We start from the raw sequence: 18,525 nt of genomic DNA on the forward strand, positions 1-18,525 counted from the left end.
GTTATTGTGCATCATGGCAGGCTTGATGTAATTATTCCTAACTTTCTATAATAGGTAGCTTAGTAGAAATAGGAGTGTTCCTAGAAAAACTAACTGTACAATTCCCTGTGGGCAGCTGGGTCCACTGCTTCCTTCTCCCAAAGTATCTCTGACACAAAGTAAGGTATGTAATGACGATATGCTTAAAGAAAGACACTGTCAGAACCCAGGTCATTCCACAGAAGTAACCTTCTTTTATCTTTTGAACTCCTCTAACTTGTCTTGCCCTGCCATCGATAATGATCTGCTCTTGTTAATTTAATAAGCAGTGATAAATTACTTTAGTAATAAGAGCATAAACAATATTTTCATCAATGTACAAGTGTAGTACAATCCATGTAAGTCTTAAGTGGATTCAGACATGTTCTTTGTGAGTGATGACTTGCACCACACATTTTCTTTTTATTCAATTTTAGGGACTAATGAACACTTGTGCTTGGTGAGAGGATATGCTACTAAACTTCCTCAAGGTAAGCAGGTGCTTGTCCTTTTTTATCTAGATGCGTGTTGATCTTTAGTGAGAGACTAGACTATTGAATAATTAACTTTGCTTTCAGCTGGACTGTGACTGTTTGAAATCTTTTAATATGATTTTAACTTTATTTTCCTTTATTTCTATACCAGCAGCACTTTTTGTTCACATCCCAAGGGATCTGAGGACTTCATTTGTCATTTCCAGGCTTTTTAACAAGATGGTAGGGAATACTGTTACAAATTTTGCTATTTAGCAATGATGTTTTCTGAGATGTAATTCAAGTTTTGGTGAACACTGAAGAAAAGCATGTAATAAGTGAGTAGTATTAGTTCTTATGGCAGAGAAACCTTTGAAAGAGGAAAAAAAGATCCCAGCCGCAGCGGGAACATAAAGAATTTATGTCCTACGTGTTGAGAATTTAAAGAGAAAGGTCAAAATCCAGAATAAAGATTTTTGCCATTTAACCTTTATGAGGTTTCAGCACTGTAAACAGACTGATTTGGCTTTTATGATACAATTAGGAAGCATAGGAAATTAAATGCTGCTTTGGTCATCTTTGCAAAATCTTCACAAGCTGTGCAAGGCTTAGCTATAAATCTTTTAGTTTCTGTGTCAGATTCTACCATGATCACAATGGCTTGAGATTTTGAGAAAAGATGAAGGATAGCATATGTCTTCAGAATTAGTCTGCTCTCTCTGCCATGGGACTCAGCCTCAGCAGGAAGATGCTATGGGATACATAAATCAGGAAAGTAACCTGTCTGTCTCCTGATTTGGTATGCTAGAATACAGCTGTCTCTGCGGTAATATGCTGCTTTAATGCTTCGTTGAACCTGTTCTTAGAGAAATGAAAACGCATGTGTTTGACACGCTTGTGTAGTTGCTTGGTTGATCAAAATAGATTTTTCTTAGCTTTTTTCCCCTCACTCATATTTTCATGGGCATCATTATCCATTACTTACAATTATTCTGAGAACCATGTCTGAAGCTTCTTTCCTAAACTTCCTTTATTATGCCTACATAATGTACACAGAGCAGTGTCCTTTTGGACATAGGATAAAAAATTAATAGGACTTCAAATTTTTTAACAGTTGGCTCCAGCTGCTGGACTTCTCCCTGTATTAAAATCACTTAAAATCTCTTCTCAGTTCTGTTCAGAAGGCAAATTGTCTCTGAAGGGTAGATAAAGTAAAACTGGCAGATCTAGTATTTCTTGATGAGATGTGTGTGTATTAAAATATGCAGTTCTCTGAGGCAACATATAAAACATGCATAATCTACTATAATGAGATTCCAGAAAGTACTATTACCAAGGGCTGAAATATTTGGAAGTGTTATGAAGGAATGTGCCATGCAGGCCTGACTTCTGTGAAATGAATGTTGGAGTTATCTGTGTAGTCCAGGACAAAATATACCTGTTACTATTGACACTGTTTGTATTATAGCATGCAGATATATACTGTAAAATCATTGCAGCAGCAACAGTCCCTCTTCCTGTGCTTTTCTTTCCAGCAGAGTGTGATAGAAAGTAGAAGAGGGAAGAGTACTCTTGTTACCAATATTTTGCAGGGAAGGGGAAGATGTTAACAGAATTTGTCTGGCATTAGACAGACAAATGACAGGATAATGAATCAATTTTAAAATCTATGTTCTCACAGTATAGTTCCATATTCTGCATACTTTAAAATTTTGAATAAGAGAGAATGATGTTATAAGGGGAATAATTATTTTGCTCAGAATTGCATTACCCTTTTCAATAATAATCTATTTTAATAAAATAAACATTTGACATTGTTACATGGTGATAAGGAGTACCCTGTTGTTGCCTCACAGGTAATTCTGTTATTTAATCCATCTTTTCCAATAGCCTCAATCTCTGAGCAACTTTTCAATAGTACTTAGGACAAGATGCTACGTGCTGTGAACATAGAATTTCACATGCAAATTAAATAGACACAGGATGTAATTACATCAGACAGACCAGCAGTAAGAGTCATGGCCCTGAGTAAACTAGAAATCTGAGAATGCAAAGAACAGACTTACTGAATGGGACACCTAAGGCAGCTGATGAAATGGAGTAAATGAAGGGAGACATGCTTGAAATATGGCTTTATCTTGAGCAGAGGTGGCATTCAGCTTGTAGTCGGTGTCACTGTGTGGCTGGACTCTTAAGCCCCAAACACATCTGTGGGCTGATATGTTTCAGTCTTCCATTTAGGCACACAATTGAAAATCACCTTCTTAGAAATACAAATTGGAAGAAACCAAAGCAGAAAGCTCTCTGCCTTTCTAGTTATAGTGTATTATTTAGATTACACTATAACTAGACACACCTAGGAAATCCAGGAGTTGAAAGTCCATTGCAGCCATCATGCAAACACTAGGTTTAAGCATTTAATAGGTTCAAACAAGAGTTACGATTTCCCATTGACATCAGGAAAGAAAATCAGTTGTCATGTTGCATACTCATGATTTAGTTCCAATTGATATTCACCAGGAGTAGGTGGCAAAAGATTTGTTCTTTTTCCATTGAGGTTTCCTGATTCTTAGGTATGTTACTTGCCACAAAGGGGGAAAAGGGATGGTTCTGATGGGAAAAACATGAGTGTGAGCCCACAGTAATTGTTATCGTGCTTCACACACAGATCTATTATCACAGTATATATTGAGCTGAATGTTAAAGCTAATGTATGATCTATTTATTTTTAGAGGAGACTTTTAACTTAGTTTGACTTCATGTTATTTGTTGTTTGAAGTACTTTTTTACCAAATTACATGGTAGTAACTGGGCTTACTATTTGTCAGCCATACATGGAGCTCACCCTTGCCCCCCAGATAACCATACTGCTGGGGTAGTAACACTCAGAAATATCTCAATAGGCAGTCATGTTTCAGAGGAGAGGGAACACTATACAGAACTTTATCTTCCCTTGCCATTCATTTCATTTTATTTAGCATCTGAGAAACAAATAGAAGGAATTATGAAGGATTCTTCTTGGGCACACAGGAAATGTGCTAAAACACTTTCACTTGTGTAATTTGGAGACTGCACAGACACAGCTTACAAACATCTATATCTTATAAATGCCATGTATTAATATTAATAATAAGACCACGAATATATTTCTTATAAATTTGCCCTCCTTGTTTATAATATAGTTGTGGAAAGTTGAAGGGGCAGGGTTTGGGAGGGCTGAATATTATTTTTTATCATTTATTTTTTGTCATTTCAGACTTATTTCATGTGTATGCATAGATTTACTATTGTAGCAAATCTGGCTTTCAGGTCTTGGTTGTTTCGTTGGAGTTTTTTAAGTGGGCATGAAGGTATTCGTAGCATTCCTAAGAAAAACATGAATGTGAAATCTACAAAGATTCTGCCTATAAAGAGAAAACACATCACATTGTCAACTTTAATGCCTGTTCTTTAATACAAATTTGGGTTGAATAAGAAACTAAATATAGCTTTGAGTTTCTGAATTTCTCCGTCAGTGAAGCAGTAACTGCCTTCGTTGGAGATAAGTACTAGTTGTACTGTTCCTGTAACAGTGGATACCTTGTGAGTGGCTCCAAACTGCTAGCATCAATTCCTGTCAGACTTCTGGCACACCACTGCTGGCATTTTCTGTGAATACTGTTGAAGTCACCTTGTGATTTGAAACACTACTGAACTTTTAAATGACAGCATATAATTAATATAAAATAATATTATCTGCTGTCTTTATAATATAGCCATCATACCAGTGCTATAACTTACAGAAAAAATCACTGATTTCATAGCATGCTCATCATTCTCTCTTTGTCCCCTTTGCCTATGTAGTTGCTTGTGTTGCAAAATGCACCGGTTTTGTTATTGTAAAAGGTAACTGTTGCAAAATGTAACCCTTATTTATTTGTTATTTTAACAGATAACTGCAAACTGAAACCAGAGAAGTGAGTAGAGCAACAATCACTGTGGGAGCTGAATAACTGGCAGCACTTAAAGAAGAAAGAGAAGTAAATATATCAAAACAAAACCCAACTTTTTTTGGTGCATGTGCCTCAAGGTGTCTGTGGCCATAGTTTGCATTGACTGAAATGCCTTTTATCATTCTTAAACATAGTCCTGCTATAAGCAATCAATATCTGGGTTGGGGGACTTATCTTTCTGACAAAACCTGCAAGATTGATTACCTGCATCAGTCCTATTTTTAGAAATAATTCATCAAGGCTGTACAAACACCTTGATGGGTGTGATAATATCAACACGTTTTGAGCCTCCCCTCTCATCCCCACCACAGCTAATCTTGCTTTAGCTTTTTACAACTTGGAAAGAATTAGTATAGCAAGGCAAATGAAGCAAGAACTGGCTATGCTGATGTGTCCTCAAATTCATACAAACCATTTAGCATCTCTTCATAACAATCTGGAAGTCCCTGCACAACTCTGGCATGTTTTCGCAGATGTAGCTGGTCAGAGCGATACAGTTTGCATAGCTGAAGTATAAGGGAAGAAACAAGTATATAGCTTGGATGAAGATAAAATACTTAAAGGCATAGTAAATTATGACAGTATCTTGTTTCTTTACAGTGTAGAGAATAACACTTCACAATAAGGATAATAAGAGTATCATTAATTCCCCTGCGAAAAGTCAGTCTAAGATAAGAAGACAGCTTTCAGTGAGGAAAGCATATCAGTTGCAAATCAGGGTAGAAGCACACTGCTCTATCTCAGTGCAGCTGGCCATTCTGTACCTTTTTCAGAAGAATAAAATCCATATTTTCATTTACCAGATTTTTTCCTGAATCATGAAAATTACTGTAAATGAGTATGAAGATGAGAACAGAGAAACTGAATGTTCTCAAATGGAAGTTCAGAGGCAATTGAAGCTGTTCTTTTAAGAAGAAAAGAACGTCTGGATTCTCACTGTGTGATTATACAAGCATTCCAGACAACTTTTAGTTGTTCTTATTCTAGAATTATGTTTTTAAAGTTGATTAATTTCTTAAACTGGTTGCTGATGCTACAAAGATCGATTTGTAAGAGTAAATTCTTATAGCTTGGGAAGCTTCAGTGCAGCGTTTTCATAGTTGATTATTGTGGATTGTTAGACTCATGTTTGGATCGTTGTTAACCTGGTTTTTTATTTGGCCTGGGTTAATTTAATGGGTAGTGCAATCAGATGGGATATTTCATGGGGGATGGATTACTCACTTCTATCTTTCTGTGATATTGTAAAAAGTGTTCACCATCCGAAGTTCTTGTACTTTTCCTTTTCTACAGAAAGGAAAGGAATTCAAACTACTCTTTTACCCACAACAGAGTATTTCTTTAGCTTTATAGATATTCTTTATTTATTCGTAGTCCTCTGTAGAACCCCCTTTCAAATTCAAAATTTGGGTCATACTGTGGAAGCTACAGAGCTTATGATTTAATTATAAGCTGTGAGACAACATGTATTATTTTGAGAGGAAACTGCACGGGAATGCAAAGGCAGCGATGATAATTATATGGTAATTTTTGTTATAAATCTGGAATGTTCATATGATAATTTTTATCTTGCCATATGCATCTTCAGATGAATATCAGCGCTACTTCAATATAAGCCAGAACAGATACATCCGATAAATGGGAAGGGCATTACATTACATTGAAATAACACAGGGCAGAGCTAGGCTAAAGTGGTAATGGCTTTCTAGGTTCCCAGATGATTCAGGCCCTGAGGCTTTGTAGTTCCTCTAAGAATTAAATGGTCAGGGTAAGAGAGCCTGGAATTTAGTATGAGTTGTGAAGGAAGAGGGTGTCCACTTCAGCAGGGCTCTTCAGGCAGGACTGCAGAGCAGTAGCTTGGGTTGTTGGTAAGTGGGCTGCTATCAACTGGGGCAGATCTTGTACTGGGGGAAAGAAGCTAAATTCTGCATGGCTGAATTAGTAACTGAGGAGAACACTCCCCCATATGCTTCAGATTAGCCATTTTACTGTTTCTTATGCTCTGGTTTCAAATATCTTCTGAGGGCGAAGCACTGTGAATGCACTGTTTTTATTTTTGATTTCTGCAGCAAGCAGCAATGAAAATTCTGACAGCTTAATCAGCCAGTATTATGTAAATGTGTGGAAAATTACAGTAGTTGATGTCTGAAGAGGGTTGTCAGCAGTGAAAGTGTTTATAATGTTTGATAAAGTTATGGCTTTTTTTTGCAAACAAGTAAAAATAAAGCATGTATCACCACAATTTTCCATACGTTTATGTTTTGGATACTCAGTGAAATTCAGACTCAACTGAATCAGTTTTGCCTAAATATTGCAACTAGATGACCAGTGTTTACTGCTAGCATAATATATTGTATTGATTTTGTTCAGTCTTTTCAATCATGCTTAAACAATTACAAAAATGAAGGAGAAAAAAAGCTGGCAAAAGACAGAGACAATCATCACCACCCAAATACCTTCAACACAGTAATTACTGTGTAAGATGTGACATCAGCACTGTTAGCTTGGTGCAGAAAAATGGACAACAGAACCCTGTGTTGGCAGCTGGGGTTGCTGCTGGTTTGAGGTGCCACAGAAGCAGGCATCGTCTGGTAGACTGGGGAGCAAAAGACATTGGTGCAACTCGGAGACTGGGAAAAGGGTGAGCTATTGTATCATTGCTCCTTGGGAAATTTCTTCGTGGTATATTGATATTAGCAGGAGAGTAACAGTATCTTAGGAGATGCTTTGATCTGTGAAGTCAAGTAGAGATGCAGATTTTCTCCTGATGTGCTATACTATCTTGTTCTTCATGTTGATTTCACAGCATGGTGAGAATATAGTAATTCAAGCTTGTGCAGCAGCTTCATCTTGATGAGGGGGTTTGTTATGCTGAGACTTGCTTGTACAGGTGTTTGATCTGAAAGAAGCAAAAACATATGAGAAAAGTAAGGATAATGCCTTACAAAGTGCACTAGCTTTGGGGGGGGGTTCAATTTGTGCTCCGGGGTAGTCCACTCACAGGGAAGAAAGCAGAAAATACGGATCTACTTATCTGCCTCTACACAGAGATGTACACTTGTGATGTCTTCACCATGTTTTGGTTTTAGTCATTCTTTTTTTTGACATCTAACAGCTAAATGTCCCTGAAATACCAGAATAAGTGAGCTTTAAGTGAGATTTAGAAATAGCCCTTCCAGTCAAAGAAGAACCATTATGGGTTTAAGTATTATGAATTAAATGCATTAGAATAAGCTATGGTTATCTAAGGCTTATGGAATTCAATGTGACCTGGAAAGTAAGAAGCCATGAAGGGAAAATAGTTGCAGTAAATCCATGATGGGGTGTTAAAAACAAAGCCAGCATCTCTCTGTGTTGATAAGTATATCAGGATTGTTGCTGGTTTCACTGTGAAAAATTAAAGAATATTAAGGTTTTCACACTGAAAGACATTTGTATTGCACTTTGGAACACACGCTTGTACACACACAAAAAGTAGGCTGACAGTATAATAGGGATCCAGCACGGTGGTTCAGAACTGTTAAACATAGTTTCATTATCTCAGTAGTTTTCCACCCTGTTGATTACATTCCATTTTTGGCAGGCCTGAAAAAATACTAGTTCATGGATTCTTTAATTGAATTTCAGCCTAGAAGTCTGTATAGTGTAATTCAATGAACTTCGATTTTTCATTATTCTAAAATTGGAAGCTAGTAACAGTATATAGAGCCATAGAATGGTTTAGGTTGGAAAGGACCTTAAAGCTTGTATAGTTCCAACCCCCTGCCACGGGCAGGGACACCTTCCACCAGACCAGGTTGCTCCAAGCCCCATTCAACCTGGCCTTGAACACTGCCAGGGATGGGGCAGCCACAGCTTCTCTGAGCAACCTGTGCCAGTGTCTCATAGTGAAGAATTTCTTCCTAATGTCTAATCTAAATCTACCCTCTTTCAGCTTAAAGCCATTCCCACTTGTCCTGTCACTACATTCCCTTGTAAAAAGTCCCTCTCCCTCTTTCCTTTCAGTCCCTTTAGGCACCAGAAGGCTGCTATCAGGTCTCCCCAGAGCCTCCTCTTATCCATGCTGAAGCACCCCAACTCTCTCTGTCTCCATAGCAGAGCTGCTCCAGCCCTCAGAGCATCTTCTCTGGGCTCGCTCCAACAGCTCCACAACCTTCTTATGCTGGGGCGCCCCAGAGCTGGACACAGTACTGCAGGTGGGGTCTTACAAGAGCAGAGTAGAGGGGGAGAATCCCCTCCCTCGTCCTGCTGACCGCTCTTCTGATGCAGCCCAGGACATGGTTGGTTTCTGGGCTGCAAGTACACATACCTGGGTCATTTTGAGCTTCTCCTTGACCAGTACCCCCGAGTCCTTCTCCTCAGGTTTGCTCTCCATCCATTCTCTGCCCAGTCCGTGTTTGTACTTGGGATTGCCCTGACCTGGGTGCAGGACCTTGCACTTGGCTTTGTAGAACTTCGTGAGGTTTACACAGGTGAACTCATACAGAGTTGTATTTACAGTGTGAAAATCTACCTTAGTTTTTGGTGGTGTGGGGTACCTCAGTTGTTTTGAAATAGAAGAAAAAACTTTTTTTGCAAATGAGCAGAAAAGCAACTATTTCATGTGGTGCGCTGCCTTTTTGGATACACTTGGTTTAGCTACCGAACAGCTCCGTTAGTTCTGCAGTGTTGACACATATCAACAAAAATAAATGCACAGTCAATTATCTGAATTATATTCAGAGAGATTCTCATCTCTGTTTTGTGATTCTAAGAAATTTTAATGGGGGAGAACCATCCTATGCCAATTACTACTAAGTAGAGCTGCTGAGAGAAAGGGACAATTCAAGTCGGAGTCTGGTTTCTTAGATTGCTGTCAAAATTCATATGTATTAGAACATTAGATTACTTGGAGGGGAGAAAATGCACTCCATTCAGCCTATGCATTTGAATTTAGTCCTGCAAAAAACAGTGTACAAAATATAGAAAATGATGCTGCTACTTCGAAGTGGGAGATGAATTCTGGGTAGAGAGCAGACAAGGTGTTTCTGTGGTTTCTATTTACATTTTCAATTATGCCCTATTTTAAAATCAGTACATTGTATTGCAAAGACTGCACAGTGAATAGAAATATATTTTTCTGCTTTCTGGAGTAACCAATGTATATTCACTCCCATTGCAATCCTAAGCATTTACTGCTGTCTCTGTAGAAATGGACTTAAGATTGAGGAAATCAGGTACACTGCCATACCCTGTTTAGGAATAAGGGAAATGTATAAGCTGTATGGATTTTGCTTTGCCAGACTACTTATAGACATCTGTGATGTAGTTTTCATGATGAGAACATACTCCATTTCCCCCACTCATAAACAGTCAATAATTTTAATAAACCATGAAAGAATTTTACATTTAAAAGTTTTCTGACCTTACAAACTCTTTTTAAGATATGTACATCCTCGATTTACTGGAAGATTTTGGGACTTACGCTTCTACAAGATATTTAAGTATGTTCATAGTTAAAACAGTTGCATATTTTCAATCTTTTGTATTTGGTGTCTGGAAGTTAAGATGGCTCTGTGTGTTTGGGGGAATAAATGAAAACCTTCAACACAGTGATATCAAATGCTTGGTCTAACTTTTCAAGTATAAGAACTGAAGGGTGTACTTTCTGTATTCATGATAAAATACAGCCCAAGATAAGTGAGTTTCAGATGTATGAAATGAGTCTAGCACTCATCTACTGCCTTACAATGCCAACTTTTATAACAACACTCATTTCCATGACTTCAAAACCTTGATTTTTTTCATCAGAATGTTCCAGTCTCCATTCACTTTTTTTGTGCACGTGTGAATGCAAGTGATGTTCTTGACCGACTGAATGGAAGGAAAAAAAGCAGTGTTTCTTGGGGTGGATGTGGGAAGAGCTGCAATAATATTCTAAATAATAGTTCCACTTTATCTAATTTTCTTCTTAAAATGAGAAAATGACTGCTCTGTGACTATGCGTGTCTCCTGCCGCTGCACAGCTGTAATCAAAAGTCTTTGTCTATTGAATTTTTCCTGAACTCTACAGCATAAGGAACTTCTGTCAGAGAGGATCATTTAAAACAAAATTGATGGTACCATACTCTCTAAACAGGAAGTGTCTTTATTAAAAAACAAAACAAACCCACAAACAAAAGAAACCAAAATCTTTCATTTGCATTAAAATATGACCTACAGCTGTAATACATTTTTAAGATAATTATGGCAGGGGAAAAGAAAGAATCCTTATAAAATTAGGGTTTATTGACATTGTTCTTGAGATGAAAAGTATTCTAAACCATACGTTTTTTAGATGCACTTTGCATGAATATGAGTGCTTTCAATTATTAGGAATTATTCCTGGCTCCAGAGTTACGTACTTCTGCTCAAATTGACTGTCAAATATTTGACAGCCAGATTATTTGCCCTGTTTCAGTGCAACTGCAGAGATTGTTATGGAAAAATACAAGCATTCAGAAATCCAGGCTTTTCACTGGAATTCCATATTAGTTAGCATTTTAAATGATATTGTTAGCACATACTAAGAAAGCCATAACTCACTCTGGTGACCAATAACCCTGTTTGAAGATGCCAAAATTGTTTTTGCATATCACGTTAAAGGAGAAAGTTGTAAAGCTCTCTCTTTACCTTATTCCAAAGTAGAGATGAGTGCTGTTCTGGCTTCTTTCCTGATTTTCATCCTCTTCATTATAATCAGCTACTAAAGAGCAAGCTGAGTCAGCATTTTGATTAAGGAGATTTTTCTAATAATAAATTAATAGCTTTTATTCTGTTGAGCAAAATAGGAACCAAAGAAATCTTAAAGCCTTTTTTTTCTATGAGTGTTACCTTTCCAGACAAATACCAGATTTCCCAAATTTCCTTCATTTGACTGCAGGATGAGGATAACTGCATTCCATGGCAGCTCTGTTATTTAATACTGCCATTAAGAACAGAAGTTCTTAAGTTGGAGGTACCTGAAACAAGTTCTGTAATGAGGAAAATAGTGTAAGTTTATAAAATGAAGACTGTTCATTTAAAAAAACCAAACCAACAAAACCAAAACCAGCAGCAAAACCCCAACAAAATCTCAGACTGGAATGAACAGAGATGCACGCTAGGACACAAACTGAAAGTATTGTATACATTCCCCTCTTGCTCTGTTATTCTTAGTTGATCACCCTCTTGGTATATAAAAATATCTTCACAGAGTACAGTAGGCTTGAAGAGAATTACTGGCAATAACATGAAGGATTTTGGGGCATGCTGTTAATGATCATCTCCACTCCTCTCATTATCAAAATCCTTTAACAAGCTGTCTCCAGTCCAGAGTTAAGATCTTTTTCATCTTCCATTCATTTTCTGTTTCACAGTTTCTTGGGCAATGCTGCTTCCGAATTTGACACAGCAGTCTTCTGCAAAAAATGTCTGCACTGTTCTGCCAACTCTGTAGCTTGGCACAGATGACCTGATATAAGACAGGGAGGCCCTTGCTCGTGTCCTAAACACAGACTGCCATTCTTGTGAACTTAGGCCAAGCAATTTTGGCTGACTTAAAGATGCTTCTCTTTGCCCAGTCCACCAGGTGTTCCTCTGTTACTTCAGTCTTTGCAGTCCCCATATAAGACTGATTGCTTAGAGTGGCTTTTCTGCCAAACCTTGTTTGGGATGGGAAGCTGGGACTGTGAGGTGTCACCCTGGCCTGGCCTTTCCTTCTAATTCTTTTCCCCTCGGGAAATAATAAAGGCTATTTTGTTATCCTAACTTAACAACAATCAATGAAATTAAAATTAACTGTCACCTAACAGAAATGCAAATGTAATCTGCTTTAGTCAGCTCCCTGCCCTTGTTCATCAACAGATACCCATAAAGAGCTCTCTGCCATACAAGATTGCCTTCTATTTATCTCTGTTTAATCTCTTTATTTCATCTCCTGGGAGCAGTGATGCCTCTTGATTCTGTACAGACCCTTCCTGACTTACGTCAGTAATTTAAGATGGTGCTTATGACTTTCGCCCAAATAAAAATGCATTGAATATTCCTGGCAGTCAGAGCAATGAGATGTTGGGCAAAAAATGCCAACAAAGTACTCTTCAGAAAAAATAGACTCTAAAAATGGAATATAGAGATAATCTTATTTCAGCTTATTAATTATGCCTTGTAAGCAATGAATCAAATCACTTTGCTGTATAACACAATTACTGCTGTAATTTGTAGTCATTACAGTTTGTGCTGAGGTATAATTGTGTAATTCATTTCATGCAAGTTATTGACAGAGAAGGTCTTAACAACTTTAGCACGGAGACTTACTTTGGGTTTACTACAGTTTAATTTGCAGATAAAAAGCGCAATAGACCTAATAGCTTGTTGTGTCTACCTCTCACAGAGTCATTTATGTTTGGATCATGCAGAAAAATGAAAGATTAAAAAAAAAAAAGAGATTTAGGGTAGAAACATCACTACCTGGTACATGGATCCCCTGAGAGTCTGTTGGGTGCTGTTGTGTCAGTGCATTGTGTCTTGTGCACAGACTTAACTCCCTGGTCAGCAGTATTTTTATAACAGGTTGTTTGAAGACAGTAGGTGGCTTTTCTACATGCAATGATTCATTTCAAGTAACATTTGATCATTTGGCATAATCTTCTGCATCTGAGTAATGTTTATTAAATCAATTGTGATTTGATAGAAATAGATTTTTAAGTTTCAACTCTCACATCTAAAATGGAGCATAATAACTGCTGTTACGAGTTAAGGAGCTGTTGTTGCAGGGAAGGAAGGCACTCTTATCTTGCTCTATGCTTTCTTTGTTAGTCTCCTGCTAGCTGACATCTGCCATCCTGAATGTTACTCATGGCAGGCTTGTTGTTTTGTTTTTGTCTTTGGTGTCCCTCTATAGCATTTTAAGAATGATTGGTTTTACACTTCTGCCAGCTCCTTCACAAACAGCAGTGACTTTTTCCTCATCTAGTGCCTCTTCTTTTAAATTAAGGAGAGGGATAACGTTAAAAAACCAACAACAAAAGAAGATTGTCTTTTCGGATGTGTCAGTGTTCTACATATTACAACATACAGACTGTGTAGACATCACTTCAGAGGATTTATGTGGGTGATTTGTATAGAATTGTTCCCGTTGAAAAAAGGTGAGGGGATGATTCTGAAAATCTGTCATGTGCTGTGGAACCGATATCTTGGCAGCTTTGGGCATTTAGATTATTCACTTCTCAGTGGTAAATATACATCACTTGATTCAAATAAATTTAGTTATATAATATTCCTAGAAATTCTATTTGAGAGATGCTTTTTTACTAAAGTCTTACCTGAGTGTTGGGTGCTTTGGATTTCTTATCTAACCTGACAGTTAATTTTAAAACGCTTTATGAGGGTAAAGAGTTACTTCCAGAAGCTTATAAACAGACCAGTCTTGGACTAACTTTTGTTTTCAGCCCAATTAAGATTTTGAAGGTTGAGAAAGCCCTCAGTTACTCAGATGTTACTGAAAATTGTCATTGTGGCAAAACAACTGCCTTTACACTCAGCCTTAATATATTAAAAGTCAGAGATACAGATACTCAGCCTCCTACACAGCATAATATTAAAGATTTAAATGTTAGAAGAGCAAGAAAGTAAGTTTTTGTAGTGAGCTGTGTGCATGTAACTATTTGCTTACATCTATAATACATTGTAACTTATATACACTGCATGAAGCTGCGATATAGTCATAAATTGAAAGTGTTCAGTGATAATGATATTGTTTCTCTCTTCTTGATTAAAACCTTGGAATTCCCTTTCCTAACATTCCTCACAAGAGTCTTACAAGTCTGAAAAAGAGAGCTTACCATTATGGAAAATCAATGGAGCAGGAAAAAGGGAGAAAATTATTGGGCAGCTTATCAGCTGCTTGTCACTGCCCTCTTTTGGAGCTTACACCGTCATGCATCAGCAATGTGGTGATTAGGCAGTTCATGCAAATATACTCTCTCATGTGTCTTGGACAGAATTGGATAGCACAGTTTAAATAGTCACTTTTTGCCTGAAGTAAATCAGCAAGCTTTGAATTGAAACACACTGGAGAAGATCAAAAGGGATAGCAACCTCCTTTTACTGATGTAGTTGATGCCTTAATAAAGCCAATGGGCTCATGTGGCCAACCCTTAGAGCATCCACTTAGCCCAGCTCAGGATCCCAAAGAGAAATACACTCTCTTTGCCTCTGTGAGCAGCTGCAGCATATATGATTGTGCTCATTTGAAGTCAGATACTCAGTTCACAGATACTCAGTTCACAAATTGTCAGGATAAATGAATTCTATCAGCTACATGCAGAGTTTTGTCATGTATTCTTTTCTGATATATCCTCATAACAATTTGAAAGGATACTTCCTCATTTGGTGTGATGCATTGAAACATATTACATCTCAGAAATTGTAGTTCTCTTGTTGTCAATATGACCTTTATGTAAATCCAAATAAATTTTGCTACGTATAGCATAGATTAGTCCTTAAAGGATATATAACTTCTCATGTATCCAAAATAAAAACTGGTAGCTCAGTTTTGCCTGAAGAACAGCTACCTCATGGGAGCTACATACCATTTACATAAAATCCTAATGCTTTACTTTTATTAGGTAATAAATCACATAAATTTGACTACCTTAAGCCTGGGAGAACATTCCTAATTGAGAGCTCTAACAAGAAATGTTAAAGAAAGAAAATAAAGCAAACTGGATGCAAGATTTTATCAAGATGCTGCTCCAGGATGTCAGGATCTCTAGACACTATGTTTCGTGGCTTTATGATTGCCATTTAGGTGGTACTTGAGTGCCTTACTGACTGCAGTGCAGCTGTCATTATTGGACTATTGCACCTTGTAAATACAAATGAAACATGTAGGTAAAGTAACTTAAGCAAAGACTTCTCTATTTGCAGTTGTCTAAGCTATTGAACGTTGTCTTCCAATTGCTGGCTACTGTCCTTTTCCTTCCACTACTCTTTCTTCTGATAACTATAACCTATTTCAATGAGTAAGTCTCTTTCTGTCTCTACCTATCATGATGTATAAAGGGATCCAATGCATCTCCTAGATCCTTGAACGGTGACCTTGGCTGTTTGGTTATACTGGAATATTGAACAAATAAGTTCAGATTGCCTCAGAGACCAAAATACTTAGAATTCAATATTTTTAACTGTGTTATTTTATGACTGCATCTATTTCGGAGGGTGGCGTTTCATAAACAATGAGTATTAACTGTAAGCTGCAAGGGAAGTGGGGGTCTGGTAAAAGAACTGCTGTGCTTTTAAGCTACTGTGAATATAATTCTTTGTAATGAATGTAAATTGAGATTATATATGCCCAATAAGGGGAAGGAGGCAGAAAGCAAGCTGTTTGTACTTGATTGAAGCAACAGCATCCAGGAAATGTATAGCGATGATGATGGAAAAACATCCTCTGGTTAAACTGATACTACATAGAAACTATAAGTATTTTTCCATACTTCCTGTCATTATTGCGATTTCTTATAACTGACCATTCTAAATTACTATGTTTTCATGCATAGTAATAATTTCCAAATACCATCTCCTGAGAGTTACATATGATGTCCTGCACCTTATTGAAGTATAAGCAGTTACACTCCTTGTTGTTTGCATGCAACCTCTTTTTAAGCTACTTCAGAAAAGAAAAACATTATCATAAGAAACAAAATAAAGTTATTCCATTCTCTGCCTTCATACAAACTTTATCCTCAGAATGCAGGACCCAAATTGTAGTGCCTCTTGGAAAAAAATAGTGGCAAATGTTGCTATGGTTACAGAACCATTCCCTTTGCTTTGCTTTTCTGCCTTAGTAATGAAAGGGGAAAGAGGGATTTTTATTCACTATTTGTATGATGCTTTGCAGGGGAGACTCATCTCCCCCTGCATACTTCACAGTTTTTTAAACTGGAATATTTGGGGGTTTGGTTATTTCTCAAGGTGTTTGGTTATTTCTTAAGGTGTTTATCTCTCTTTTCTTAATAAAGTTGATTAAAAAGTAATGTAATCTTAAAAAGCTGGAGTGAAATTGTCAGTTTCACTCACAATCCAGCTCGGATGAAAGAGAGATTCAATTTCCATCAGCCTCATACCGCTCAGCTATAAAACACTCAGGTTGCCCTGAGCTATCTTAGTTTATTGAATTACCTTAATCTCAGGAGTGACTGGCACTGATATTTAATTTTTTTATTTCTTAAGATTAAAGCACAAGATATTCTTCAGATTCCTTAAGTGCATGTGGAACAGATGAAGCAGTGCTCTAGGATGCCCAGCTTTACTCCATTAGGTTACTGGGGGGTTTGTTCTCTTTGTATTTTTGTGAGCAGCTTTCAGTTTCTTCTCCTTCCACTAACACAAACCTCTGCGAACCCAGAAAAAAGCCTGTGATGCTTTGCTTCTCTGTGATACTTCCATAGGCTGACAAGTAATTTCTAGGGTGGCTGAATTTAAATGTTTGTGAAAACTATTCTGATTTTCTTATCAACAAAGCATCATCATCAGCACATCCCGAGGATGAAAATACATTTGGAAGCAGCCACTGTCAGGGCAATGCAACTGACATGTTCTCCTGAGGACAATAAGCAACTTCTTTTAAGGTAGCAATGATATGGCATAAATGTACTCTCTAAGGACATAATAACTGATGCATTTCCCTGGGGATCATTACAATTCTACTGCAGAAAGCTTACTGTGAAAAGATAATGCAAATAAAGGCTAGAGACTGTGTAGGGGTTCGTGCTTTTGTTGTTGTGTGGAGTTTTTTATTATAAAAACCCCCCTAAAACCTAATTTAGGAATGAGAATGAGCTATTTTACAAAAGCTGAAGACCAAGCCTACTTCACACAGCCCCATTAGGAAAAGATTTTTTGCTGGCTGCCTTGATAGCATATACATTTGAGGTAAGGATGTCAGCATGGCTATCATTTAGGTTTCCTGCTACTTTTTTTAGTAACATGTAGTTCTCACTGCCTTGTAACTGCAAGCAGCTATGTGAATTTCTCCATTCCGAATGGCTTTTCTGTGGTTTTGTACACACTCAGATATATATCCCCTTTAATGGTTTTTATTTCATGCTATTATTTCAGCCAAAGTAGTTGCAGATGTCTCTGAGTTAACTTAAAGAAGTAGTACAGTGCTCATTTGTTGTTTCGGGTTTTTTAGTTTGGATTTTATTGTCCATTCTGTCAAGCCTCTGGTTTTTGGAAAACTTAGGGATTGGTGCAGAAACTTAATTTGATGGCCTTTAGCATGACTACACCTTTGCTGACCCTAGGAAAACCTATCCACATTTTCTAAATCACAAGACTAAGAATTTCAGTTAACTCTTGGGAAGGTACGTTGTTATTGTAAGCAAGCCCTTAACAATGGGGTTTTTTTTGCCTGAGCAGACTGGATATTGTCTGTGCTCACACAGCACTGACATGTCCAGACTCTTAATGAACCATCTCTTCAGACTTACCGAGCATGCATCAACTGCCACAGCTTTGGAAAGGGAAAGGACTGGAAATATGCCATCCTGGAGGGCAACAGCTGCTTCACAGTGCTTCGACCTGGAAGGAGAGGTGCAGAGAAAGGGCTCTTGGTTAGAACTGAGAGCCTGTATTCTTGGTAACTCCCTGCTGATGCAGTGGGAAAACAGATTGAAATGAACAAGGTAATAGGGCAGGATCTGTGCGTGAGGGACATAAGCCTAAAAAAGCAATGGCTAGTGTGACCTTGGTCTTGGAACATTAGTTTTACAGCTGAACAGCAGAAAAAGGACATGAAGCAGTGCCTGCTGGAGATATAAAGCTTGCTTAGATCGTTAGATTTCATGCCATTTGCTGACACAAGAGAAGTGGTGGGATAAGAGGACCTTTTGTGATGTGTAGACATAGCTCGAGACTTTTCAACACTGTTAGAAGGAAAAATAACATTATTTTTGCACTAGCAGTTGACTGGGCTCTTGAGAAATAGAGAGGAATGGAGGAGAGTAACTACAGAAACTTTAGAAATAGAAGCTAAAGGTTGA

General features: G+C 37.6%; 1 long non-coding RNA gene across 1 annotated transcript; it reads right to left on the reverse strand.

Moving 5' to 3' along the window:
- Positions 1-3,344: 3,344 nt before the first annotated feature.
- LOC115613131 lies at positions 3,345-18,270 on the reverse strand. Its single transcript, XR_003993283.1, has 3 exons — positions 17,974-18,270; positions 11,135-11,207; positions 3,345-7,382 (listed from the first exon to the last, which is right to left on the reverse strand). It is a non-coding gene; the product is annotated as an uncharacterized LOC115613131 (long non-coding RNA).
- Positions 18,271-18,525: the final 255 nt, after the last annotated feature.

This window comes from Strigops habroptila, chromosome 9 (genome assembly GCF_004027225.2).
Source record: "Strigops habroptila isolate Jane chromosome 9, bStrHab1.2.pri, whole genome shotgun sequence".
Lineage (NCBI taxonomy): Eukaryota > Metazoa > Chordata > Aves > Psittaciformes > Psittacidae > Strigops > Strigops habroptila.